Source organism: Anser brachyrhynchus (assembly GCF_964034855.1).
Source record: "Anser brachyrhynchus genome assembly, chromosome: 1".
Lineage (NCBI taxonomy): Eukaryota > Metazoa > Chordata > Aves > Anseriformes > Anatidae > Anser > Anser brachyrhynchus.
Genome location: NC_137694.1, coordinates 127655706 through 127682482, shown reverse-complemented (window position 1 = coordinate 127682482; position 26777 = coordinate 127655706). Strand labels below are relative to the sequence as shown.

Below are 26777 nucleotides of genomic sequence, written 5' to 3'. Positions count from 1 at the left end.
GGAAAACACAAAGTTACAGAAATGCTTCACTTGATTTCACTTCGATCTAACCCAGAGCTGGCATTACCATGACTAATTCCACTCCTTTGTCCCCCACCCCTGCTTCATCTCCTCAAACATGGCTAATTTGGGCAAGGAAGTCATGCTCCTTATTCTCAGCAATGCTTTCTGAAGGTTTTTTTTTAATGATTTTCCATTCACACACTGTGTTGGAGTTATTCCCAGTGAAACCATAAGTCTGCAGACTTAAATATGATATGACGTGATATGCTCCTGGGGTTACACTTAAAGTGAACAGCTCTGTCCCACAGCTGGACCACAGGGTTAGTTATCTCAATCACCCTCAACAGCCTGAGTTTACTTTCCAACCTGAAAGTGAGCTAACCTCGCTTCGCTTGGACACAGAAGTTGGGACAGGTTTCTTGGAAATAAATAGGATGGCTGCATTTCCACAACAAATGGTTTTGGGACTCTCATCACATCACTGTAACTTCTGCATTTCAAAAGAACTACCTTACTGTTACAGCAGCTTTGCTAAAGGCACAGGGCTAAATAAAATGTATGCAGTCACTTATTTCGAGGGGCTGAGCTGGAAAGAGACCAACAAATCCCGCTCAAAATAGATGTGCATTATCACCACTTACTTGCCCCTTTCTTTGGCTGCATCAGCAATTTTTAAGAAAAACTGACAAGTGTTAGACAAAAAAAAAAAACTATACCAAATTGTAAAAATATCATGGGGCTTCCCTATGGCTTTGAACTGCAACTTCTAATGAGAAACCAAGGTGTAAAAGCTTCAACAAAATTTTAAATTTTTACATTTTCTGGTCAAAAATACATTGTTTAAAAATTGATATTACATAAGTTCACTTTGATTTGTATTCATATGCAAAAATTTAAAATGGAACACTGATTTCAAATTTTAATTGAAAAGTTTATGATACATCTTCAGTCTCATATGGCTACCCCTGTGATATGTTATCCCTAGGTAAAAACATGAAAAGAATATAATATTTTTACTTTTACAATAAAATAAATCAACAGGATCAGGACATATTACACCACTACCACTATCGGCAGACCACAGACAGTCAAAATACAAGTGAAAGTATGAAACAGAAAAACACATTTCCAGGCTTTGAAATTAAAATTTTAGAAACTTTACCCCACCCAACAACTTTTGGAAAGGTGACATCTTGAAAATTCTGAATTTTGTTCTGAAGCCAAACAAAAATGAATTTCAAAATGCACACATTTTGAAGGTTGATAACAAGGTGTTTTCCCTGAAAGCAGTAGTTTCTTCTACATTGCCAGCATGAACTGAAATGTGATTGAGCACAAGTCAGGTGGATCTTCTGCCTCCAGAGCTCATCACTGAGGAGTATTACAGATCCAAAGCATACTGATATGAGTGAAAAAAAAGGAGAAAGTAAAAGTGTTGGTGTCTCCTACTTACCAGCTATGTCCAGTGACATTTTCCCTGCCAGTGAAGGAAACACCATCTTACCCATTTCAACCTTTTATCTCAGAGGGTTTTTAATCAATTTTTATCTATCTTTTCCTTAAACAAGGTCTTTTCCTTAAACAAGGTCTACACAATCCGCACAGAGCTGAAATCCTCTCTGGATTGTTTCCCTAGACTTGACTTGAGGAACATATGGTGCAACCTGACCAGAATAAACTTTATTTGGCTGCAGTGTTTAAGGTGAGATTTCACAAGATGGCTCTTCCTTCGCACATAAAACCAGCAGAAAGCGTCATTTTCTTTTTTTGATGAGCCAGTATAGACCAATTCACCAGCAGTTCAGATGGGAGTCAGAGCCAGGGCAGGTGAAGTAGGAAGGCTACATGTCTGAGAAAAGAAAGGACAAAAGAGGTCCTTTCTCCATTGCCACCCACAAACCTTTTTTTAGCCTTCAGTATCTATCCAAACCTCACCCCTAGGAAGAGCAACATAAAAATAAAGACTATTGGCATTCCTGTCACCCTTGCTTGTGCTCAGAGGTGACTGCTAAGAAATAGCCTTATAAACCTGGGGTCATCTTTTCCTGGGGTAGGGCAGGAGCAAGAATTTACCCATGGTGAAAACACCATGGCTGAGGTTGTGACCTGTGACAGCCCTGGCCCAGAAGGCTTTTCCAGCCATGGTCATTCTTGCCACCCACATTGGCAGCAGGACCAGGAGTTAAACTGGCCTTAGTCCAATGTTAATGACAGAATTGCACCTGTTTGCACACAAGCAAGGGATAGACCTAATCTGGTCTGCATGTACAAGTAGCTAATAGGGAGGAAGAAAAAAAAAAAAAAAAAAACAAATCAAGAAACTGAAACCAAATGTGGCCCAGTGTTGTTTTGTTTTAGATCAAATGACACACACACAATTTTTGAGCCATAGAATTTATGTGCTTTCTTAGTGATTAATATTTAAAAAGATTGTTTGGCACCGGACATTGGGTACATGTCTTGCAAGGACTTGGCACAGAGGAAAGGTAAGTAATCAGAGATGTGCCAAAGCCTTGTCAAGGAAAAACTTATGCTCAATACTAATCAAGCCCAGCTCTGTGCCAGTCCTCCCACTCAGCCTTTCATGGGAGAGCTAAGTCTTTCAGCGTGAGTCTGCCCATGCTGTTTCAGAGACAACCAACACCTTTCACAGTCAGTTGACAAAAAGGAAAGTTGGGGAGGCTGAAAACAGGAGAAAAGAGAAAAAAACACAACTCACCTTCTGCTCTGCAGCAAGGATTGCTGGGCACAGAGTCCAGTTTGTTTTGCTCGGGGGATTTCCCATAGTAAAAGACTTAATTTGCAAGTCTGCAGCACTTAGAGATGAATTTGTGTGCCCCCCACCTGGCTCATTTTGGTTTCCAGTGCTGCTGCCTCTGCAGCTTGAAGGCAGCCACCATCATTTTCTGTAAGGGCCAAATTCAGGCTGGAGGCTGCAGCAGAGACACCAGACTCATTCTCATTGCCCCTGTGCTGATGACAGATGCAGCTGTGGAGCTGTCCTCTCCTGGCCAGGCACCTGGCACTCAGGAACACCCCCGGGACACAGGTCACGCAGGGTTGCATAGGGATTCACGGGTAGGCTTTGCCTGGCTTCCCAGGGTAAGGCAGCGTGCTTAAGCTGTGTTTTCCTCCCTTATTTACAGGGACACCTGTGGATTGAAGGAATTTGGGCCTTTTTAGAGCCAGTCTCCATCATTCATCCTGTGCCTTTACATGAAGCTGTTATCAGCAGCGCTGCCACGTGCTCCACCAGGCTGAGGAAAATCTCCTTGTCCTTCATTCCAACAGTGTGCCTGGCTGCCTCCAAACCTTCATGGGAGATATTAGGCCACATCTGTACCCACACCTGCACCTGCCCTTCCTCCCCACCCACTCGCCAAGAAGGGAAGCCCTTTTTGCACATCCCTCCTCCCAGCGAGCACTCCCGCATCACGTTCATCACCTCCCTTAATAGGGAAGACATCGAGCAGCTGCCTACTGTAAAAACTTTTCCTCTTCTTTCCCTGATTCCCTCCCAGGGTCAGAGGGTACGCTGCCAATATTAATGAGCTCTGCTCAGGAAAGCCCCGCAGAGCTGCACACCCATCTTCGAGGCGCAGAGCCATACGGGGAGGTTAATTAGCCTGCCGGGGGGCGCGGGAAGTCCTTGTCAGAGCCACCAGTGCTGTTTGTGTTCCCGTTATTTATTTGCATGACAACAACCATTTTCTGGATGACTTGCATCCAGGAATTAAAACAGGGAGGGCTATTCACACCACCTAATTTTTGTACCTAAATTAGAAGACTAGTCTCCTGAGGTGTCTAAATTAAGAGCTTTGAATCATCTCTGGAGTAATATCTCTATCTCTGCTGACTACAGAGAGACCCTAGGGATACAAGTCTCTGAATATAGGTGATTATAACTAGCTGGTGTGTACGCCTTATTTCCTGTACAGTTTATTTAGCTGCTTTCATTTAAGCTTAAAAATAGGGTGCAAAAAAAATCTTCTGAGGATCAAAACCAATTTATTCTTGTGCAATTGCATGTGTATAGAGAGTTCCACTGACTTCAGGAGCACAGTCTGAAAACATTTTTCAAGCTATTAAAGTGTTTCTTAATGTCGTATGCACTATGCTCACAAAGGATACACATGTGGTTTAAACATCTGCAGAGTCAGAACTGTATTTGTCTGGGAATCTGAACCAAACCCACTTGTAAAATTTTACCATTAATATATATATATACACACACACACACACACCACTACACTGAGATAAGAATATTTCCAAAAAATAGAAAGAAAACAGCAGCCTGGCTCTCCCAGAAGATGACATGCTTGCCTACCTGCTGCAGTTAAATAGTATTCCCAGAGTTGCACACATCACTGTTAATATTATCAAAGATGCTGCGCGCACAGCAAATGCTGAAAAACTAGTCCACATTGGCTCCTGTGCCATTGAATCACAACAGAAAAGACAGGCACTGTTTGTGTCATTCCGGCAAACAGCAATAGGAAAAGAAATTTAATCTCCCAGCTTCCAAAGCATATTGCAAATATTACAAGTGAAAACAGATATATTTTTAAGGTAGTCATTCTTTTTTTTTTTTCTGTTGCAATCCCTTTTCTTTCTCTCTCTCTAGTTCATTTTAAAGTTATTTAAAAAAAAGAAAAGAAAAGAAAAAGAAAAAAAAAGACACTTCCAAGGCATTTCTACAATGTTCATTTCCTACCAGGAAAAGTCAATATTTTGCTCACCAAACAGAATCACCACAGTACCAGTCACCAGCCCGAAGTCAATTATCTTTCCAAACTGATTGGCACAGGTCCTTTTTTCCCACCATGAGACAACACGTGCAGCCAGTATGCACCAAGGTAAGTGGGGTGGAAGGGGCTGGTGCTGCCCCGGCCAGCAGAAATACTCACCCTGGTTGCTTCAGGGGGGCACAGCTCCAAAACAAAAGAAATCTTCTGGCCCTAATTAGCTTGAAAAAAAAAAATATTAAGTTTGAAAGAGAAAAAAATAATCCAAAGGAATGGCTAATATTTAAACACTGTAATTATTCAGGGACTTATTCAGGTAAAGGAGATGTAAGCCCTGTTGCTGGCACATGGTTTTCTCTCTCTCTCCCCCCTCCCTCCTAACAAGGGTTCATGTATATACGTCCTGCACACCAGAGTCCCCCTTGCTGCTTCTCTTGTTGAAGTCCAAGGTTGGGAAACACCAACATATTTCAGAAAACATTTCAGGATCTCTCAGTCCCAGGACTGGCAGGGATGAGACCAGATCGCTGAGCTCTGGTGACGTTGTTTTGCTTTCCTCTTCCACTGGATGCACTGGAGCATGGTCAGGCCACTGCAGAGAAAATGAGTGTTGGACCCCTGTTTGCAATACTGTAGTACTTCATCTCTCCTTCTGCTCCAGGAAGGAAATTCTGCAAGATACAACACCATATTCAAAATCATTCCTTTCCTCATTTCTAGATGAATAGGCCAGCTGATGAGAAAAATGGTCCTCTGTTGGTGGTGGCTTCAGGTGCAAAACAGAACCTTGAAAACAAACCTTTCTTCTAAGGCAAAGACAGAATACAAAACTAAATAATATGGAACTGAAAGAAAAAGAAAGAAAATCACAACTTTTAATTTCAGTCCAACTTTCAGCCTTATGATCTGAAGGATAACTTTTATAAGTTTTCAATTCTCTCTCCTCCTTCCCCCTTAAATAAAAATCTTTGCAAATTATTATTGTTACTATTAATCACATTTTCTACAGTAGAACTGAAGCACCAAGGATTAATGAGGATGTAGCCAAGCATTAATGTAGATAAATGGCGATCTACCTACCTCTGCATTGAGTGCTTACCTCCTCATGGCCCACTCTGGAACAGGTCAAATAAGGCATATTTCTATGTATTCCTACAGCACTAACCTAAAAAGCCAGCTCTACCGAATATGCACAAAGTAGCAGGACCCAGGGGAATTTACAGTCTGGGTTGGTAAGAGAGAAAAAGAAGAGGAGGTGGCGAGGCACACAAGCAGGGTGAGATACGCAGGGAAAGGCATATCATATTGGAGAGTGGGACAATTTAGGGGAGACCTATAAGACACTGAAGAGAGAGAAGGAAAAAAAGAGGGTGTTGACAGGGACAGCATGAAGCAGAGGCAGTAAGAAGGGCAGGATTAGAATGAAGATGAGGTGGCAGTTTCTCAAACTTGGAGGGAGCCAACAGATCTGCATAGGGCAGAATCATCCCAGTTACAGCTGCACCAAGTCCTTTGACTTGTTTCACTGCCCCAGCCCAAGGGCCTCCAGTGCTGTGCCCAAAAGCTGGGCACTGCCCCCCTCACACAACAGACTTCACTGGCACTGTCCCCTCCATGCACCACCAGGCATCAATGTCATTATGCCAGGAAAGTGAAGCAGCAGATGTGGGTCCATGCGTACCTCCCTAGGGAGCCTTGTCCTCAGCTCCTAGATCTCAGGAAAGATTGGCCAGAAGAGTCCAATGGTGCAGCTGAGCTCATCGCACAAGCCAAAGAGCATCACCCGGTTACCCCTGCACAGAGCCAGCCAACCCCTCTTTGATTACTATTCAGAAAGACATTCAGACAGGCTATGAAGATATCAAGGGATAGTGAATCCATCATTCCCCCCTTGGTCATTGATTCCCCTAGCTAATCCTCTTTGCTGAAAAAAAAAATACATCTGTCACCTCGGAAATATCAAATCACACTCCTGGAAGTTAGACATTCAGTACAGCTCTGTGACAAAAGGTCTTGCAAAAAAAATAAATAAAAAGAGAGAGAAAGAAAGAAGTTCTCTTGGTAAAGCAGCAACTATTCTGAGATCTAACCAACTGCCACATCTGGATGAGAACATTTATTTGAATGATATGGACATATTCTTTTGGGCCAACTCTTCCACCGATGTTGTGCAACCATATTCTGTACCTCACACTCACATTCAAAGAGAGACAGTGTAGTCTGCTTCCTCACAGAACTTCACGGGTAGAACCTGGACAGCCAAACAGCATCAAAGATGTGTCCTCACACTCAAACAAGCAAAAGATTTGGTTTAAGTCTTGGCTTTGTTGGTTTTTCATAAGAAAAAGAATGTTATTTTTCTACATGGAGCTGATAATGCCATTTTCTGCCCAGTTGCCTTGTTTCATGGAACATCAAGTAAATCTGCCCATTTAGTAGACATATTGAGGCAATAACAACCAGTATATGAAGACGGAAGGACAGCTTATTTTGCTTTAAAGACCATAAATCAAATTTGTCCTTACACACAGATGTCATGCAACAAAGCTTATAAGAGTTTGGGCCAGCAGGAATTTCAAGGAAATAAGTGCATTAAAAAAAAAAAAAAAAAGCCGTAGTGTTTGAACACAGCAGCAATGAAAACTCTTGCAAAAATAACTACCCAAAGAAAAAATGTTTTTACTGTTAAGTGTCTAGTCAAAATATTTTGGAGTATAAAACGTCAATAGAGTTGTTTTAAAAACATTAAGACTTTCATTGCAAATATAATAATAACCACATTCCTATTGATTGCTACAAATCCTTGAACTTTGCTTTTCAATAGCCTTAAGATTCCAGCAGGGGCAATTCAGCAATTGATATTAAACAGACAGCAGTTTGTCAAGAGCATAGTACAGCCTAATTAGTTATTTTTTTCACCTACGTTCGATTAAAACTTTCCTCCTACTGAAACATTTATTTTGCTTAAGTTGAACTGTAAAATTTCTTTCTAGACATTAGGTTTGTGGTCTTCCTGTCGTTAACAATAACAAAAATATAAAATATAAGAGTATTTTATGGCAATAATCTATCCTATTAGAAGAGTTTCCTTCTCTTCCTAATACTGGAGGTTGAAAGGAGGATCAAAATTAAGCCACCAGCCAAACACCACAGCTCCATAAGGGAGATGAGAGACCAGACAGGAGCTGCAGACCAGAGTGTGCAGGATTTGTGGCTAGGGAAAAGAAGTGCATTGTGTGTGCTTTTCAAATGTATTTCAGAGGGTGTTTATAGAAAGAATTAATGATAGTCAGAACTCAAGTCTTATCTCCCTAAAGGGTAACAACCATTCTAAAGGGAAAAAAAGAGATGCTTTCACCTTAATCACTAAATAAAGTAAATAACTATATTTTTGGCCAGGCCAAAAAGACCTGGGATTTGCAAGAAGTTGAATTATATTTGAAATTATCTTTGACTTTAAATGCAGATGTCTCTAGTAATAATACTGGGCATTATCTCCCACCTGGAACTGAAAGTGAAATTGGCTTCTTCTACACAGAAGGTCCCTGTACAATCAGTGGTATTAATCCATTAGCAGAAATGTCAAGCTCAGCTGATAATTATCAAGTGACTTTGCAAAAACAATGGCCATTCCTCATTACATTTATGTAAGTGATATAACTAGTGAGGCCCATTCTGAAATGTTTGATGATCTTTTGCTTAATGTAACAACATTCTTGCAGCACAAGACTGACTTTGTCTCAAAATAGACCGTGACTTCCAGGCTCCACAGCTTCACACCAGGAAGAGCAGGCTCACAACACCTCATCAGCGTGGGCAGAGCTGCATTACACCTACCCTTGGAGGTATGCCACAAATTTACTCCTGCCAAGAAAATTCTGGGGGTATGGTGTGGCTGTAAGCCAGCCAGAGGGCCCTGGGGTTTGTGCCTGATGGGGGAACAACAGTGCTTGGTGTTGATCCAGGTGATATTTGGGAGGTAACAGCTTCCCTTGCACACCCCTGGGCCCTGTCCATAGCAGCAACAGCAGCCAGGATAGCCAGCAGGAAACCCAAATCCACGGACTTCCTGGCATGTGGAGTGGTCTACTGAAACAACCCACTTTCTAGACCTACATCTGGGTTTTGTAGTAAAGCTGCAACTGAGGAAGATGGTTCAGACTCTTCTTTATTGCCGTCGTGCCAGAATATCTGCATCTGCGGGGTGCTTCCATAGCACCTGAGGTATGTTCCTGGCTCTGCTAAATGGAGCGGTGGATTTCCCAGTCATTTCAGCAATTGCTGGTGTTTTGCTCCTTCTGCTAGAAAAACATGCATCAAGCGCCTAGAAGGGCTGTACAAAACAGCATTGGCTCGCTGGTGAAAGAGGGATGCGTAAGGAACACTGTTTTGGTTTTCTCCAACCCACTCTGCTTTTTTCTTAATAGCTAAATTTATGCAAACAACCCAGAGAAATATGTACCAAACAACTCAGATGAAGAGATATATTTAAAATGAAGTGGCATTTAGATAATATTTTGCCAGTTCTGCTGAGAAGAAAAAAAAACTGCTCTAATTCTGCGTGATCCTAGCACTGAAGTTACCCTAAGCACTACACAGATATCCAGATGGGTTTTGAGGGTTTGTACATAGGGGTGACACTATTTATGGAATGCTCTCAGTGAATGCAAGGAGGGAGAAACCTGAAGGCTTAATCTGTTCCCCCTGGAAACCAGGGCGCTGCCCCGATGAGGAAGGACTAGGCTGCTTGTTATATAACAGCATGTATAATGGATGAGACTTTCAGGGGGTGGGTGTTCAGGTGCCAAAAAACTGATGCACACAGAATCATTAGTCACTTCTGAGAAGTCTTTGGCAGGATCCCTAACTACATGGAACCGATCCACACCTATACAGCTCGCAAGCAGGATGTTACAGACTTAATGGTCTGTTCTTGAGCAAATATATGGTTTGTTTTTGTTGAGTTATTGTGTTTGTTGATGGCTTCTTGGAGCAGAATGGGTTTGAATGAAAAAGGGAAGGTGATTCACAGAAAAATGTCTTAGCTGACCAAAATACACGTCCTCTCCTCTGTGTTGCTGGCTGCTACTGTCAGCTATTGTTACAGGCAGCTTGAAAAGGTGTTTCCTTCCTTTTTCCTCTTGCCTCATAACACCAAGAGCATGTGCCCTTCTTCACGATGACCAATGAAGGCCTGAAAGCATTTTAGGATCAATAGGAGAAGAAGGGATGAGGAATATGTCCTGTCCTAGTTCTGCTGGAGCAGTTCAGGGTGAGAGTTATTGGAGACACTTCACACCAGAAGGAAGAAGGTCGCAGCACTGAGCCTTTAACCCATTTGTCTTCTGCCAGAAGCAGACACTGGTCTCCAAGATGAAATGGATATGAAATGAAGGGTTTGAAACGAGCATGGCTAACATTTCCTCCTCAGTCATTCAGTCTCTTCACTCTTGCCAAGTCAGCAACTTACTTGTTGTCAACACCACCTGCCTTCTTTTACGTGATTAACAGAAAGGATTAAAAAACAGAAGTGCCCGTTGTTTTTTTCCCTACATGTTACTTCTAGAGATCAGCTCCAAGACAAAAAAGATGTCCAAACACACAGCCAACAGAAAGCAAAGAAGCATACAAGAACAACTTCTTTCACAACTCAGCATTTTGGCTCCATTAATCAAGACACCCTCCTGGCATCCAGGCCTTTGGGATGGTGGCAATAGTATCTTCTCACGCACTGAGATGCCACCACACATCACGACAGACACCTCACTGAGCCAAGTGGAGACACTGGAGGTAAGTTGATAGAAGTGCCTAAAGCAGAACAGCAAGCTTCGAGCCCAAGACCTGCAGCAGGGATTTACCCACTGTGAGGAGCTAGGAACAGGGTGCATTTGGTGAGCAGAAAGCTGCCTTTGGCAGTAACAAATTGCCTCACCTGCACTGGCAGCAGTGCCCTCCTGCACACTGCAGAGCAAGGCGGAGGAAGTGCTTTGAAGGACTCAAGCCATGCCTGAGCCCCACAACAACACAACCTTCACAGTCTTTTCAGAGTAAAGACATCCCTTGAGATGACCCCACAGTGCCTTCATCAAGGTCTGAGGTGTCCAGCAGCAAACTGATGTTCAGCAGCCCAAGAGCCTGTACTGTGCATCTGGGTCTCAAGCCTGTCAGTCTCCTGTAGCACGTACTCAGCCCTCTCATTTTTGAAGTGTCTGACCCTGTTGCTGTGTACTGATGGATCCGAGCAGAAAGGGAAGCTTGACATGCCACAGAGAAAAAGAGTAGGGAGAGAGTGAAAAGGCAAGTTCTGGAAGTGTCCATAAAGAGGAATACCCTAACACCTTGCTATTCATTCATCATGGACTTCCCACTGCCATTTATGATACTGTTTCTCCAGGCACAAACACTAGTTTCTAGATAAGTATTCCAAAACTTAGTTTAGCATCTTTCTACATGCATCTGAACACAGATAGGTAAAGACATTTCATCACAGCACACAAAATGTGCTGTTTGCATCACCCATTTTGCAGTCAACACAAAAAAAAAAATCAGTCGAGCCAAACTTACAGAAAGACCAGCCTGTTCATTTCACACTTACCCCACACAAAGGAAATTCAAGGGGATTTACAGAAGACAGCCACGTGCTGTGCACTGACACTAGGACATGATGTTAACAATCTACAGAGGGCCCCTGGCCAGGTGTCCCCAGCAGTTCCTCCTCCCTCAGCCCAGGGTGAATTCAGTGACGGTGTGGTCAGCTCCAGCATCTAAAACACAGAGGCCTTGCAGTGCTGTCAGGCTTCACATCTCTCCCGTGATTTGTGCTTATGAAAGGCACATAACCTCTCCACGAGGCTGAGGTACAATCACAGCCACTGACAAGGGAATGAAAGCCATTTGGCTTTGGTACCAAATTGCTAGTCAGAAGAACACGACTGTAGTACTCACCTCTGGCCCAGGCAGCTCTTGATATTTTGCAATTTGCAAGCTTTACCACAGGGCTTTTCACACCTGCCTGGGAAGAGAAGTCGAGGCTTCACTGTAGCAGGTCAAATCTAATGTCCTCTGTCACAATGACTTTCAGAGCAAAAGCACCCAGCCTCAGCTATATAAAAGCAGTGCTTCACCCACAGCCTGCTCAACAAATCAAGAGAAATCAGGCCAATATCTAACATGGCTTCAAAAGTCCTACGGAGCTCACTGATAAAGCAAATAACAGGTCAGTCAGCAGTGGCTGCTTCTGCCCATCAGGTACTTATTCCTGGGCCCCAAAATGAGTTGTGCAAATGATCCAATTTTGAGTGGCAGTTATTGGAAGGCTGGATACCTCAGCTTAAACAAAACGAAACCAAAAAAAAAATGTAAAGTGTTTACAAGCAGAGCTAAACACCTCTTACACCAGAACCCTGCCAGCAAGTTAACCAGCATAACAATTACAAATCAGTGATTTAAATCCCACTGCTTTCAAATGGTGTATGTTTACAAGGCTAATATGGAATAAGTTTTATCAACCTAAGTGCATGCATCTCTTTCCTGTTTCCATTAAGACACTTGGCAACACATGGTAAACTACAAGGGCTAAGACATTGGGAGTGAGGAAGAGGTGGATGAAGTGTCACTGGTCTTACTCAAAGCACAGCAGCCATTTAGGTCGGGGCACCAAGCAACATAGCCTGGGAGCATTCCAGCTGTATCAAGACCTTCAGTGAGGTTGACAGCTTTCTACCTGCACTGAAGCACATGGGTTTCTCACCTGAAGTTCCTCGAGCTGCGCAAAGTACCTGCCAGATGTGAGCTAACTCGGGCACAATGAGTATAAACAGTTTCATGAAGCTGAGGGTAACGTGGTAACTGTCTCCAGTTACTCCCAGGAGTCAAAGAACCACTAACACCACTGCATGCCCTGCCTGTGCAGGAGACAGCTCTGAGGAGACCTTGGAGCTGCAGAGCTCAAGTAGCAACTGCCTTCAAAATTTAGCCTGGCACAGCCACACAGAGCCCAGGATAAGCATGTGATGGCTGAAGCCTGCACAGGATCTTCCTTCCAGGCCAGTGCTGGCAAAGCCTGAGTAAAGAGCAGTGCAAACCCAGGCACAGTGCCAACATCCAGATCCACACGGTCCCATAACATGGGGCAGCCCCCAGGACTGCCTACAAGCTGCTAGCATGCTTCAGTCAAAATGTTAGACAAAATGGTCACCCAGTTCTTTTCAACCAAAAGCATGGTCACCAAAAAACAGGGAAGCTATCATCCCCACCTAAATATCAGTCAGACCAAACCAAAGGTAATTTGCATCTTTATATTGATGTTGTCTGCTGCTTGAGGACGTTAAATTACTTGACAAGCCTGGATGTGAGAAGGATTGATGTTCCCATTTTCCCCAGTTATTCATAAAGCTAGCTGTCCCTCCACATCATACGCAGTTTTGGAGAACACATTAAGGATATTTTTCCACTGTCCAAAAAAAAAAAAAAGCTTTAGGGAGGTTTCCCCCATCTGTAAGCAAAGAGTAGAGTGGAGAAAACATCTGTGCAAACCCATCAAAGCCAGTTCTACCAAAAATATTTTCTGTTCTGAAATGGCACAACAATTATCTTAAACACCCCATTGAAAGCTAATGGGGGGGGGGGGTAGTTATGGACATTTTTCATTTCTTCCCCCCTCCCACGCATGGCAGAGGAGAAAAAAGGGTTTGCTTCCATCCCCATGGGATGTCCGAGATCTAAGCCAGGCTTCTGGGAGTCTCTCCCAGTCCTGAGCATGCAGAGCTACTGCATGCACCCAAAAGTCACCTTGCTGAAGATAATAACCCAGGAGAGAACCTCAAAAATGGCTGGAGCTATAAAAAAAAAAAAAGAGCTTTCCTTGCAGTGAAAGTCATCTTTATATGTGCAGTTCATCTAAGAGAAGGTTAAAAGGTGACTTGATCACAATTTACAAGGGGCTGCACTGAGACACAGATAGATCTCCTGTCTTTTTTCTCCCAGCTATTAAAGAGCCAACACTGGGAAGCTGAAGCTAGACAGAATCAGATTAGAAATGAGGTGTGAATTTTTAACAGTGCGGATAATTAATCATTGAAACAGCTTACTCAGGGATATGGAGTATTCTTCATCACTTGCAGTCTTTAAATAGATACTGGATTTCTTTTTAAAAGAAGACCTGCCAGGTCCCAAACAAGAGTCAGAGGCCCAGCACAGGATTATTGGCCAAGCCCTTTTGCTCTGCCCCTGCTGCATGACGCAGGCTAAACAGCCATAGTGCATTATCAGGGTTTAAATATCCCTGGAGGATATTCATACTGTCTGACCTTAGTTGTGTCTAGCTCTCTCTACAGAGAAAGGAGGCAGCAAGGCTTCTCCAAAAGGTAATTTACAGCAGGGGCCAAATTAATGTGCTCTGAATTACCACTTTGCACAGCTTTTCCTAAAGCCATTTGTAACCAAGCACATTTAAACACCAGCAAACTGAAGACCAGCTCATGACTACCAAAATGGCAAGGCACCCCTACATCCCATTTGCAGGAACACACGCTTCCCACTCCTGCACCACCCAGGGCAGCACCACAAGCACAGTCTTCCCTTCCCTGCCCTCCTGGGAGGGAGGCAGAGAGCCCCTGTGGCAGCATCACTCCTCTGCTCGCTCTCCCTCTGAGCTCACGCCCGATCACAACTTGCTGGGGCATCACCAGGTGAGTCCCAACAAACCCAAGCTCTGCTCCTCACCCAGCTTTGGTCCAGGTTCCCCTCACCGGCAGGGAAGAGCAACCATTTTAGTGGCCTGTTGTATATTTATACAAAACTTACCACTTTCTTGGTGCTTCTGCTGCAGAAGAGAGAACTTTATTTCATGCCATAGCAGAGCTTGCAAGGAATTTTTGGTGAAATAGCAAGGACCAACTGGATCCCAAATAAACTTAGAAGTCATCTCTCCCTTCTTCTGCCAGGTGCCACTGGAGAAAGTAACCTCATATGTCTTCAGTGATAAGTCATCCCCCAAAACCTCAACGTTTTTTGAAAAACTAATTCTTTGCAGATCTTTACAAAATATTTTCCTTCTTCTGTGCTGTTAACACTTGCTGTTGCCAACAGAAGTTGCCAATTTCTGTTTGAAATGTAAGGAACAATCATAATTTTGTACTCATTTGCGAAATACAAAACCAAAAAAAATCCCCTCCAAAGAAAACCTAACAGACATAAGTTTTATGAAACCAGAAATGAATTCATAGCCAGGTTCATGACCAGATCACTGAAATCTTATTGAGCAAACACATCCTGAAGAGCCAGTGTTTTGTTTTGTTTTTTTAGCAGAAACACAAAACATTTTAGGTATCAAATCTGCCATGCAGAGTCATACAAAGACCACTGTGACTGACAGCAGGCTAATCATCTTGCTTGTACATAAAGGTTATAGCAGAGTAATTTTTATAATTACACATGAAGTGTTGAAAAATTAGGTGCCTGGCAATTACAAGAATTACACGAAAAATATGCACCTCATTCTACCAGAGCTAACTCCAAGAAGCACACATGCTCTTTGATGATACAGACGTTCACTGTTTTCTCTCCGTAGTTTTGGAAAATTGCCTCACTAGGTTTTAAGCTGTTTGTTTCACAGGGCTTTCCAAAATATTTCTGATTCCAGCTTGGTAGCTGCAACACCCATCCTTGCCAGGAATGTTTAGGATTGATGCACCCAGGACAACAGTTTATCGTAACAGAAACACCCACACACATATATAGGCACTCATATGAATGTGTACGTGTGAATACATACATATGTATTTTATACATAGGCATATATTTCTAGGTAAAGGTGTTTCCATTAACAGTTTGACAGATTTTGACTTTCCCGTTACAAAACACTATTACATTTTGACCGCTGATGAGCAGTAGAACTGAGATGTTAACACACAGAATAGGCAGGCACGTACTCATCTGCGATGCCTACTTATGGATCTTGATATTTCTCCCAAGTCAGCCACTCAAGGAAGCAGCTATGGCCACTTGGAGGACTTGGGAAAATTCAGCCTAACCTCATGAAATCGAAAAAACTGTGATGACTCACCGTCTGACACATCAGCGGTACCCATCACAAGGTCAGCCAGCAAGGAAGACTTGCCCACCTCTTCATCAGCCACATACATGAACTGCAATCACAGATCTGTACTAGTAGATATATGAAGTGGCCTTAGAAGGAAACCCAGAATGATAATTATACACAATTCAACACTTGCTTACACTTTCCAATCCACTTGGCAGCACGAGGCTCAAGGAGCACAGAAAGAGCCAACTTTCAACCATGCCCTTTAAGCCATTTGCCTGTAGAGACAGAGCATGACTCACAAAGCAGGGTATTCTCAGCTGAGACAGCAGCTTCTGAGTCAGCAGCAAGCAGCCAAGTGTCTGCTAGTAAAGGTGACAGAAAGGTCAAAGCAGACTGATAACTCCAAGGGAAGGAGGAGCCGGTAACCAGCTGAGCCACCTTTTGCAGCACGCTTCGGCTGGAGGTGCTGTAGGATGTCCTGGTGCTGGCGCTAATCACTGAAGGAGCAAGTACATCCAGGAATGTTTTATTAGTCCTTGTGGATACACCTTTCCACAAACAGGCTCGTCTCTGGAAGAAGAGAAATGACACATGGGGCACTGCCACACAGAAGCTTTCCTGTGAGGTCTTCTTAGAGAATGGGAAGAAAACAACAAAACTGTCATTTATGTAAAATGTAAAATCTGCTAAAGCTCATCTGTCCCTTCTTCATTAGTTATACCTGCAAGTATAAAGGAACAAGACAATCCAATGATAACACACTATGAAAAGAGATTCATGACTCAGATCCATTAGGGATGGGACCACAAAGAGCCCCAAAGGACCGGTACCTTCCACCAGTGGAACCAGTAACACACAGCAGTAGCTCAGACAAGGTCCTGGGGTACCACATGCTTCTCTACAGCACTGACAGCTAGAGAGAATAAGACTTCTCACAGGTAAACTGGCCATTGAGAAAGGTCCCCCTTTTCTTGCCTTGTCCTGTGAGCCAGGAATTATGACAATAGGAAATGAAGACTTTAAAGATGAAACTAAGCCACACTTCAGGGGATGCTTTGTGTTCCTGAGTTGTTCTGCGTGTGCACCTCTGAAAGATGAAGCTACACAAACTCATCACTTGCTGGTGCTGTGCTTATGGCTTATGCTCTGCAGTGGTAATTTACTTACCTGCTACCTGTAATAGCACTGGAAAGATGACCCCAGGAAAATCTTCAGTGTAAATGTGAGTAAAGGATTACACAGACAGTCAGAAGAAACAGCACTGCAAGGATACCAGTAATAATAGAAAAGCAAAAATTCCTTTTTTTTTTTCCCCCCTTTGTTTGCATGGATTGTAGGTTCACTAAGGGGTACTGTGCTGGCTTGACACTGGCTGGGGCAGTGGGAGAAATAAATGTTTAGCTTACCTCAGTAAAGGCAGAAAGACTGATCTCTGGGGTGAAAGGATTCAAGCCTAGGAGGACTCCCATCCATCAGCTCAAAACTGCTCCACTTTTTCCAGTCTCTAATTACATATCCGTAAGAAAGCACACACACAACTGAATTGCACCACTGTGACTGGAAACAGAGGAGATTCAGGTTTACTGGAATGAGAGGAATTAAAGCCAGAGCAAACAGTACATAACTTTGCTGTGAAATCAGAGTCTCTCCTATACAGTGAAGACAAAAGCACTCGCTGCATGCCTGGGGGATGTCAAGAGGGCACAGCAGGGTGTCTGGAGGTGCAACACCTATGTGAATAGCAGCAGAGGGCTGCTTAAAGCACAAAGAGAAAAGCTTTATGCTTTTTGTACATGGCCACTACTACAAGCTGCCTCACAAACCAGCTAGGCAGCACCTCAGACAGCACTAAGAGGCATGAGCCAAAGCAGTCAGGGATCATGCCCAGTGTTTAAGCATCACTGACAATCAGTGAGCCAGCACACAAGGATGCTCCTCAGCTGTGTTATTAAGCAGCATATTTTCAGCCAATGCAGCCAGGTTTGCACCTTCCCTTGGCACAGGGATTTCACCCCACCCCTGGAAAAAAACATTATGCTTAAGAGGGGAAAATAAAAGGTCTCAGTTCCCACCTCCTTCTAACTCTTCACATTTGGGTTGTACCTGTCATTACAAAAAGGTACTTCTGTTAAGCTTGCTTCTCCTCCAGGCCTGTTTCTTCCTTTCCATGCTTACTTGCAGAGATCAAGGGTGCTACAGAAAATCAGAGCAGACGCTACAGAGCTATCAAATGGCAGTGATCCCCAGCTGATTGCAGTGCAACCCTTTTAGTTCCTCAAGTCATTTTTGCAGAAATTTAGGAAGAAGGGAGTTCCCTGAAGCAGAGGATATTGTAATTATCCAGCACAATCAGGCACTGTGATGAGAGGCTCTTTTCTCACCAGACGGGGCTCCTGTGACTTGAGAGGACAGTGAGTCTCAGAGCCCTCTGCAAAACCAACGGGGCGGGCAGATCTGCCCACCTGGGCTTGGCTTTCTCTGTCAGGCATCCTGAGCTCTGTGATTAAATGTCCCTGTGCAGAAGACATATGGGTCACTCCATCTGCCAGGTGTCCTCCCCTGGACCCAGAAGGTTCCTCTCACAGGGGAGGCGGTTCGTGATTGACCCCCAAGCCGGGGCAGGGAGCCTCCAGAGAAAGACACCCATAACCCACTCTGCTGCAGATAACACAACCAGAGTAAAAGGGAAAGAGAGGAGGAGGTGCTTTGCTGCTCAGAGGTCCAACTTCTGAACACCACAGGGGGCAGGCACAGTTGAAAAGGAGAAATCTGACTGTAAGCCTGAACACCCTGGTTTTCATTGCTTTTTCTGATCTTTAACAGTATTTGATCATAGAGAAAGCTATTTCACAGTTTCTCAGTGCCATTACTCCAGTGTGTGTAACCCACGACCATCAGGAGTAATGTATCCCGCTTGCCTGCACAGCGGGATAGCTTGAGAAAGAAAAGTGAATTTGATTTTTGAGCACTCGGTCCAGGTGCCACAGCTTGCGCTGGCTGTCGCTTCCCTTCCAATACAGGCTTCAACAAAGGGCTTCTTTCCACAAAGCAACATCAGCACATCAAGTAAAATGAATAGAAGCAATGAAAAAAATGCCTCTGGTGTCGCAGGGCTTTTAAGAAATAATTGTACTGCAGCACCTGGAAAAAGCACGATGCCAGGAAAAGCCCCGGGAGAGCAGAAGAAGCAGAACCAAGGCATCACCTTTGGGGAGGATCCAGCACTCCCTCTCTTTTGTGCTATTTTTGCTGGGGTTTGCTAAGGCAGGTCAAGTCATGTGTTTCAGTGATTTTTCTGCAATTTATCAGCTGTTCAGTGGGATGAGAATCCAGAGGGTACTAGTGCAAACTGTAACACTATGCATGCTTTGAGTCTGTGCCTAACATACAAGAAAAACAGCAGAAGGAAAGTTATTGCATCAGAAATCACGATTTGTACCTTCCTGTTTGTGCACTTGAGTCTTTATCCATGGCCATGCAGTGGAAATTGAAAGCCTTGTTCTCATGCACCTCTTCTGTGGCACTCAGGCTTCACACTATTATCTAGCACTGTGTTGGGGCTCAGCCCAGCAGGCAGCTCAGCACCACACAGCCGTTTGCTCACTTCCCCCCCAGAGGGAATGGGAGAGAGGATTTGGGAAAAAGTAAAACTCATAGTTTGAGATAGGACAGAAAAGGAAGGAAAAATAATAATAATGATAGAAGAATACACAGAACAAGTGATGCACAACACAATTGCTCACAACCAGCCAACCAATACCCAGCCCACCCCTGAGCAGCAGCTGCCTCTCCGGCCAACACCCCCTAGTTTTTTAGTTCAACACAACACCAAAGGGTATGGGCTATCCCTCTGGCCAGCTGTCCTGGCTGTGTCCCCCCCAGCTCCTGGTGTACCCCCAGCCTCCTTGCTGGCAGGCCAGCACAAGAAGCAGAAAACTCCTTGCTTGCACGTAAGCACTTCTCTGCAATGACATCTATGCATTATCAACATTATTTTTCTCCTAAATCCAAAACACAGCATCATTCCATCCTCTACAAAGAAAACTATCTCAGCCAAAACCAGGCTAGTGTCTGCCCTTCAGAAACCTGTATCATGGCACTTACACAGACCACTCTCTAGAGAGGCTTCAAAATGTACACACCATCCCACTGCACCAAAGTCTTGTAGCTGCAACATCTTCAGAGGGTGAATTTTTGGCAAATCCAAAGTCAGGGTTCCCACCAAAGGGAACTGAGACAAACCCCAGAAGAGATGTGTTTCTTTCCAAGCTCTCCAGCTCTGGAGTAATGATCCAGGTCAGGACTTTGGGCTCTCTGCCATGGAGACAGGAGCCCCAGAGCCCAAACACTTTATTAAAAGTGATACTCTCTTTTACTGCAAATCTTTACAAGTCTTAATAATGAACCAGAGCATTTCATTTGAGCTTAGCGCTGTTAGAACTTTGAACTTTTTTGTCCAGCCCCTTTGGGTCACCCACACTGACTAAGTGACTACACTTAGCCTCATATCCCTTCCAAAGGGCATTTAATCCCCTGCAAACACAGCCAGCCGGGTGCTTCAAGCAGTTAGCTGCTAACTCCATTTTACACCTCTGGTTATCCTTCTCTGGTTCTTTCCCCCCAGATTATTCCCTTTGCATTTGTTTTTCTCTGATTAGGTGAATCTTTTGTTCAGCCCCAAAATTCACAGAATGTCTGTTTCACATGGAGAAGAGTGAAAAAAATCCATTGTTCAATACGTCGCATCAATGGGGAAAAAAACAATTATTCCCACTCTCCTCCAAATATCTTTCTCTACTCTCTCACAGAGAGTTATACTTAGAATCATAGGGATCTTTCTGTCAATATCTCTATTGCAGGGAGCCTGTACAAGAGGAGAATGCTCTAAGGTGCTAATACAGTAAGGAAGCTGCCATGCAAGCTCTGGGCCATAGAGACAGTGCTCAGTATTTGCATTGCCGTTTCAAGATTTTTCAAATCATAGACCTTGAAATACACTATTTGCAAATGAAATTATTTTCCACCATCCTGGGAATAGGGGTCAAGAAAAAAGCTAATGATGGCCTTACAAATTATACACAAAAAATAAACATCCCTCACATGCAAAGCTGCTCTCAAGAGATCATGTCATTAACAGCTACACAGACTGAATTCCTCGGTCCTGATTTCCAGACAGGAACCCAAACAGCCATCAGTGAGTCACGGGGACTTGTCAGACTTTCGTTACCCTCAGTGAATCCCAGCTGCCCAAGGGGGCTATTTGGAAGGCTCCTCACTGAGCTGTTCCACACACTGCCTCTGACATGGCCTGTCCCATTTTACCTTGCTTCTCCTTCCAAGGCCAGATGAACTGTGAGGCCATTCAGTCTTACAGAGCTGCGCCTTCAGATTCACCAGAGTAGGAGGAAGGGGTGCTGAGCAGAAACTCCTGGTGTAGTTAATGGGGAAGTACACTCTCCTCTGGGGTCCTGGCCTGAAAGGACCACATGGAGTCCACAACCACTTCATATAAGCTGCAATGTCACAAGGAGTCAGACCCACTGCTCAGGCATGACACAGGTATTTGTGGGTCTGTGTTGCAAGCCCAGGCACCCAGGATCTACGACTGTAGTACAAAGACCAGAGCATCTGGAAGACTTAAAAAAAAACTCTGCCATGGAAGTGGATCACCAGAAGCACCCTAAGAAAAGGTGCTCAGTAGAAGAGAAGCTCTCTCAATTGAAATTGAAACCCATTAACCTGGAGACCAAAACTACTTACACCCAAATACTTCTGCTTTACCACCAGAATTCATCCTACTAACATTTTTTTCTTCAATTCTGTAAAAGAGTTAGCAAAAGTAAAACTACAGTTAAGCTATTGTAATGAGGGACTGGAAAAGACAGTCATTTCATTGTGCCACAAGTGCTAATAGCCCATTTTGTAGAAAAGGGTGTATTGCTCTGTGGAGCAATAAGCTCTGTGACTTTCCAGCCATTATCAACAACTCAGCTCTTCAGCAAAATAGCAATGATCCATAGACATATCCTCCACAGCAGCACAAAAATCAGGCCATGGAGCCTTGTGTCCCCCTTTCTCACTCTTCAGCTCCCAGAAGCCCCACAAGCAAAGCAAGCAGAGACCCAATTCCTTCTTCAAGCAGCTTTACACCATTTGTTTCTACTAAGGCAGGCCTAAATCACCCCTCTGAGAGGGGAAGTATCAAGCCTACAATCTTCCTATCATATAGCAAGGTTTGCTGACCTTCCTCAGATTAGCTCCTTCTGGGTTCACCTGAATGAGGGGGGACAATTTAGCTGAGCAAAGGTTTCTCATTCACAGCTACCCATCACCAGTGTGGTGGTGATGCAGGGCAGGCTGAGGAGGAGGAGTGCAATGGGGACCATCCCAGGGCATACCGCCTTGCTGGCCCCTCTGCCTGTCCAGCTGCACGTGCAGAGTGAGAGGTGTTGGGGGCAAAAACACTGTTATCTGACACAACTGAGATTTTCTTTTTTTCCCCCCTCCTACCTGCTGTCAAAGGCAAGGATAGCATGGAATATTTAATTGTTTGGTTTCGCTGATCACTGCTTACTTCTCTCAGAAAGGGTCATCATCCAAAAGAAGGACAGGTGCTGCTATAGATAGAATACTAAAGTACCAAACCTGAAACACACATTTAAGGACAGGCCAAACCATGCACTACAAGGACTTTCCTTTCATCATCTTTATTTCAAGAAAGCAGGCCCTGATTTCACACCAGCCTTCCAGGGCCTGGCCAGCTTCTGCTACTCTTCACTTGTCGTTGCAGGTGGTGCCAGTAAATTAGAGTAAGTAGACAGAAAGGTAAGAGCTGAAGAAGGAAAAGGAAGAGAAGGTGGCAGGAGGGGGACAACATTTTCACTTGTGAGAAATGCATGGTTGCAAATCTACCAGGTAGCTGAACTAAGAGGTACCAGTTACCCTCACCATGGGAGTTCACTTGACACAGTCTTGTGGTCTCTGTTGACATGAGTTATCCCAGTGACTTCCCATCATTTCCTGGAAGTCAGAATCAGGCCCACAGACTGCACCTGTCAGTGCTCAAGCCTCATTACACAGAGTAGGATCCAAACAGGCATCTCAATTAATCACACTCATGTATTGGTAAGTAATTCATTAATTCAATAAATTGCTCCAGGCCACGGCATAATCAGTCATGTCAGAGATTATAACAAAATCACAAACCAAAATGTTAAACATAGGCCCATCCTTGCTGATTCATCATCTGTAGTAATCATTCATGGCAGAACAGGTATACTTTATATACTTTAAGACAGGTGGCATGGAAAATTAATCATCTTAATTGTGCAGATTTCCTCTATCAGATCTGCTGATTGAGCAATATAAGATCTAAGCTGCATAAAATTCAGGAGCAGACCAACTCAGAAAAATAAACATTGTCAAGATCTGCTCACTGATAGCCAGTAAATGCTTTGCTTGATAAATGGGGACTTACCTGCACAGTAACAAGAAATTCCTCATCCTCCAGCACTTGGACACTGGGCTGAGAAGGTGCTGTAGGGACTAAGATCAGCTGCAGCCTGGGAGAACACACTCAGCAAAGTCCTCCTGCATCACCAGCATGCTATCTCACATATCTTCATCAACCTCATTTATATTGTCTGTTCCCAAACAAACCACTATAGCACAAAGGTGACTCCTATCAATAGGTTTCCTTCATTTGGCCCCATCCCCCTAGTCATGATCTCATGGCAAGGAGGAAGCTCTACACCACAGAGCCCAATGAATTGAGCTGGAAGGGACCTCAGCCCCCAGTGTCCAATTAACCACACCTATCTCATTATTTACAGGTGCCTGCCTGATTTCTTCTTACAGATTTCCAATAAGATCATCCTTCAGGCAATGTATTCCAGACCTTCACTTCATCTATATTTAGAAATTTTTTCTTACTCTCTTCCTACAAGTTCATTACTTCTTGTTGTGGCTACCATATGCTTGGAAAAGAGATTGCTCCTTTGCTTCCTGCTGTAGCCTTTTGTGTGTTTGAAGTTTGCTGCCCCCCTCTTCCCCATCCAGTTTCTCTTCTATCCTCATGATTCAAACTGTGTGATATTTTTAGCTGTGTTTCCCTTCCCTATGCAGGAAAAAGAAAATCAGACTTAGATAGAACAAGACTTTCTTGTAGATTTATACTCTTGTCATGAAGTTGGTTTAGACAGGCAATTAACTTAAAAGTTAAAACTATAAGGAAGAGAGAAAGAAAAAGAGAGAAAGCTTTTTTTAAAAATTGCCCTGACCACAACAGAAGAAAAGAACCTATTGCTATTAACAGACCATTTCATTCTGTACCAATTTTAAGTCCAGGAAAGGGAAATTAAGCTACAATGTAAGGAAGAAAACATCAGCTGATTTCTCCTTTCTGCAAACGAATTGTTATGAGTTACATAACTTAGTTATAGAAGGCCTGAAGAGGGTACCTTTGTGAGCAGAAATTGGAAGATCTAGCTGTTAAATGCAAAATTACCTATTCACACAAAAAAGTGCCTCATTTTCTCCACAAAATGTTTTCCCACACTTTGATTGTACTTAACTGAATAGTCCTTAGTAGCCCAAACTTGCAGATGATATTTAGAGGCTACATTACTAGCCAGGTAGATATGTGTTACTATTTTCCTTTGTTTAATTTTAAGAGCACACAAGCCATCTACTTGGGACAGCACAAGACGTAGAAATGAACTGGTTTGCTGTGATGGGACTCATGGGGTATGTTCAAAGCGCAAATCTGTGACTGCAGTTTGCGTCATCCATCTGTAACGAAGTGCACAACAGTTCTTTGTATATCCAAAGCCACTACATTTACAGATTAAATAATTACACCTCTGGTGAGCTAAGTCCCACATGGTTAGGATTAATGTTTAATCGGGTAGTTTACAGCTACAACAACAGGCCTTGCTCTCAGAAGTGTGTCTACACGCTCCACCTGCTCATAAATCAATTCCAGGCTTCTCTGTCCTTTCATTACAAGGGATGCTTTGAGTTGTCAGAAGCAGCATGGGAGCACCAAAGTCCTAATCCTGGGAAGTGCTGCATACTCCCCATGAGCTGCACAGAAACCCCCACCACTGCTAAAAGCTTTCAGCAAGAGAGAAGTTAGCTCTCTGCATGCCTGAGTCCTTCTGAAGAAGGACATACGGTCCTGAAGAAGGTCATAAGGACAATTATTTTGATGTGTTAGGCTGCACGTGAGCTCAGAAGATATTAGACGTTTTCCTGCCCCTGCCTCCCGTATCACCATTTTCTTCAAACCGAGAGCCAGTACACTAAGGGTAAGATTCATCACACGAAGCTGTCTACGAGTCTAGTCTAAACTCAGCAGGTTTTGTCCCTGTGTAGTCAACTGAGATAGATGGGCACACTCCAGAGGGCATCACTTTCTGTCCTGAAACAGATGATGGAAATACATGAAACAACTCCCCAGATGCCTGTTTTACAATACGCTTCTAGCTTTGCAATGGCTTAGATTTAGCAATAAGAATTTTCTGTGACAAAATTTAAATATATATATATATATTATACATATATTATTTTCCAAGCGAAGACCTATTTTTATTTGAAGTCTGACAATGCTTTGAGCAGCAGTATGCACCACACATTAGGGTGACTCTATTACCAGGGATGTCGAGTGTTCACATAATGATGTAGTCCATGAGATGACACTGCTTGGATCGTGGATATATCTAGATCACCTTCTGGTTATGGCATGTTGTTTCAGTGATGACCAGGTAGACATGAGCTCCCTCTTCTAGGAAAGAAGGTACGCCTCAAATTTCCCAACAAAACTATGGCTCAGGACTTCTTTACCCTTCAAAAGCTAAGGGATGAGGCTTCAAGATCTTCTGAGACAAAGTGGTTTTGCTACTTCATGCAACTAATAACAAAGTCATTAAGATCCAAGCAGGACTGTTTTCTGTTCAAAATTAGTGCAAAGTCACAAACAGCAGTGCATGACAGTCTAATAAAAAGGGCAGTTGTAATATCACCAGTCAGTCATTCACTCCTTTGGGGAACAAGTCCAACCAACCTGTCACTGACATTCAATACGCCAAATTTCTGTATATCTTCTGACTTGCCCATTGGGTAGAAAGGGGAGCCAATTCCCTTCTCTTCTCCCTGAGATGTGTCCATAACATGAGTTTCCGTAACACCAATACCAGCACTGTAGGTGTGAATATACGGATAAATGGCTGTGTACTCCTCACATCTTCCATCACTGCTAAGTGCTAGGGCTGTCCTTATAGCAAAGCTGCAGATCCTCCTCTGTATTCTCTGTTCTTGCTGCTGCACAGTCCACATTGCCAGCCACAGCTGACTATCCAGACACATGTATCCCAATAATTTATAGCAATATTTCATACATTCATTCTGGAGTAGGGAGAGCAGAACTATCTTTTTGCAGGATCGTTCTGTTGACTCTCCAGTCACCCAAGAACAAGCAACCATCCCTCATAAATCATCACACAACAGCCAAGCTAGAAATCTTCATCTCCACTCATGCACTGCCACAGAGGTTACACTAGTCAAGGAAGACAGACCAAGAACAGGACTGATGAAAAGCTGCTCTGGGTATGGTGAGAAAAGCATGTCTGGCCTTTTTTTTCCCATGCCCAGCATTTTCCTCTGGTGTGGTTATTCAGCGACAGACAGCAGCTGTGGATGCAGACTGCCCTGCTACAACCAAACTGATAAGCACAGGCTGCTTGCCTTGCTGTCAAAGTTTTCTTTCTTCTTTTTCTTTTTTTTTTCTTTTTTGTAATACTGCTTATTTAGCACTTTTTCTGGATGGCATCTGGCTGACACCTATACACCGAAAACAAAACAAAACAAAAAAAAAGAAAAAACAACACTGTTCTTGTAAATTTCGCTATCACCAAGATGGTGACAAAATACTCAAGACTTGCAGGAAATTCTGCTGTCCAAAAAAAAGCCACTCTACAAAAAGGTGG

At 43.5% G+C, this 26777-nt stretch overlaps 1 long non-coding RNA gene across 11 annotated transcripts; it reads right to left on the bottom strand.

The window, feature by feature from the left end:
- Nucleotides 1–302: 302 nt before the first annotated feature.
- LOC308188200 lies at nucleotides 303–26605 on the bottom strand. 11 transcript variants are annotated; one of them, XR_013945226.1, is made up of 7 exons: nucleotides 23270–26605; nucleotides 17199–17349; nucleotides 16960–17053; nucleotides 15814–16362; nucleotides 14553–14850; nucleotides 11694–11760; nucleotides 303–5419 (listed from the first exon to the last, which is right to left on the bottom strand). It is a non-coding gene; the product is annotated as an uncharacterized lncRNA (long non-coding RNA). The 11 variants fall into 11 exon arrangements; XR_013945227.1 differs by lacking the exon at nucleotides 16960–17053 and adding an exon at nucleotides 17865–17985 and having other exon boundaries at nucleotides 304–5419; nucleotides 23270–26604; XR_013945228.1 differs by lacking the exon at nucleotides 16960–17053 and adding an exon at nucleotides 17896–17985 and having other exon boundaries at nucleotides 305–5419; nucleotides 23270–26603.
- Nucleotides 26606–26777: the final 172 nt, after the last annotated feature.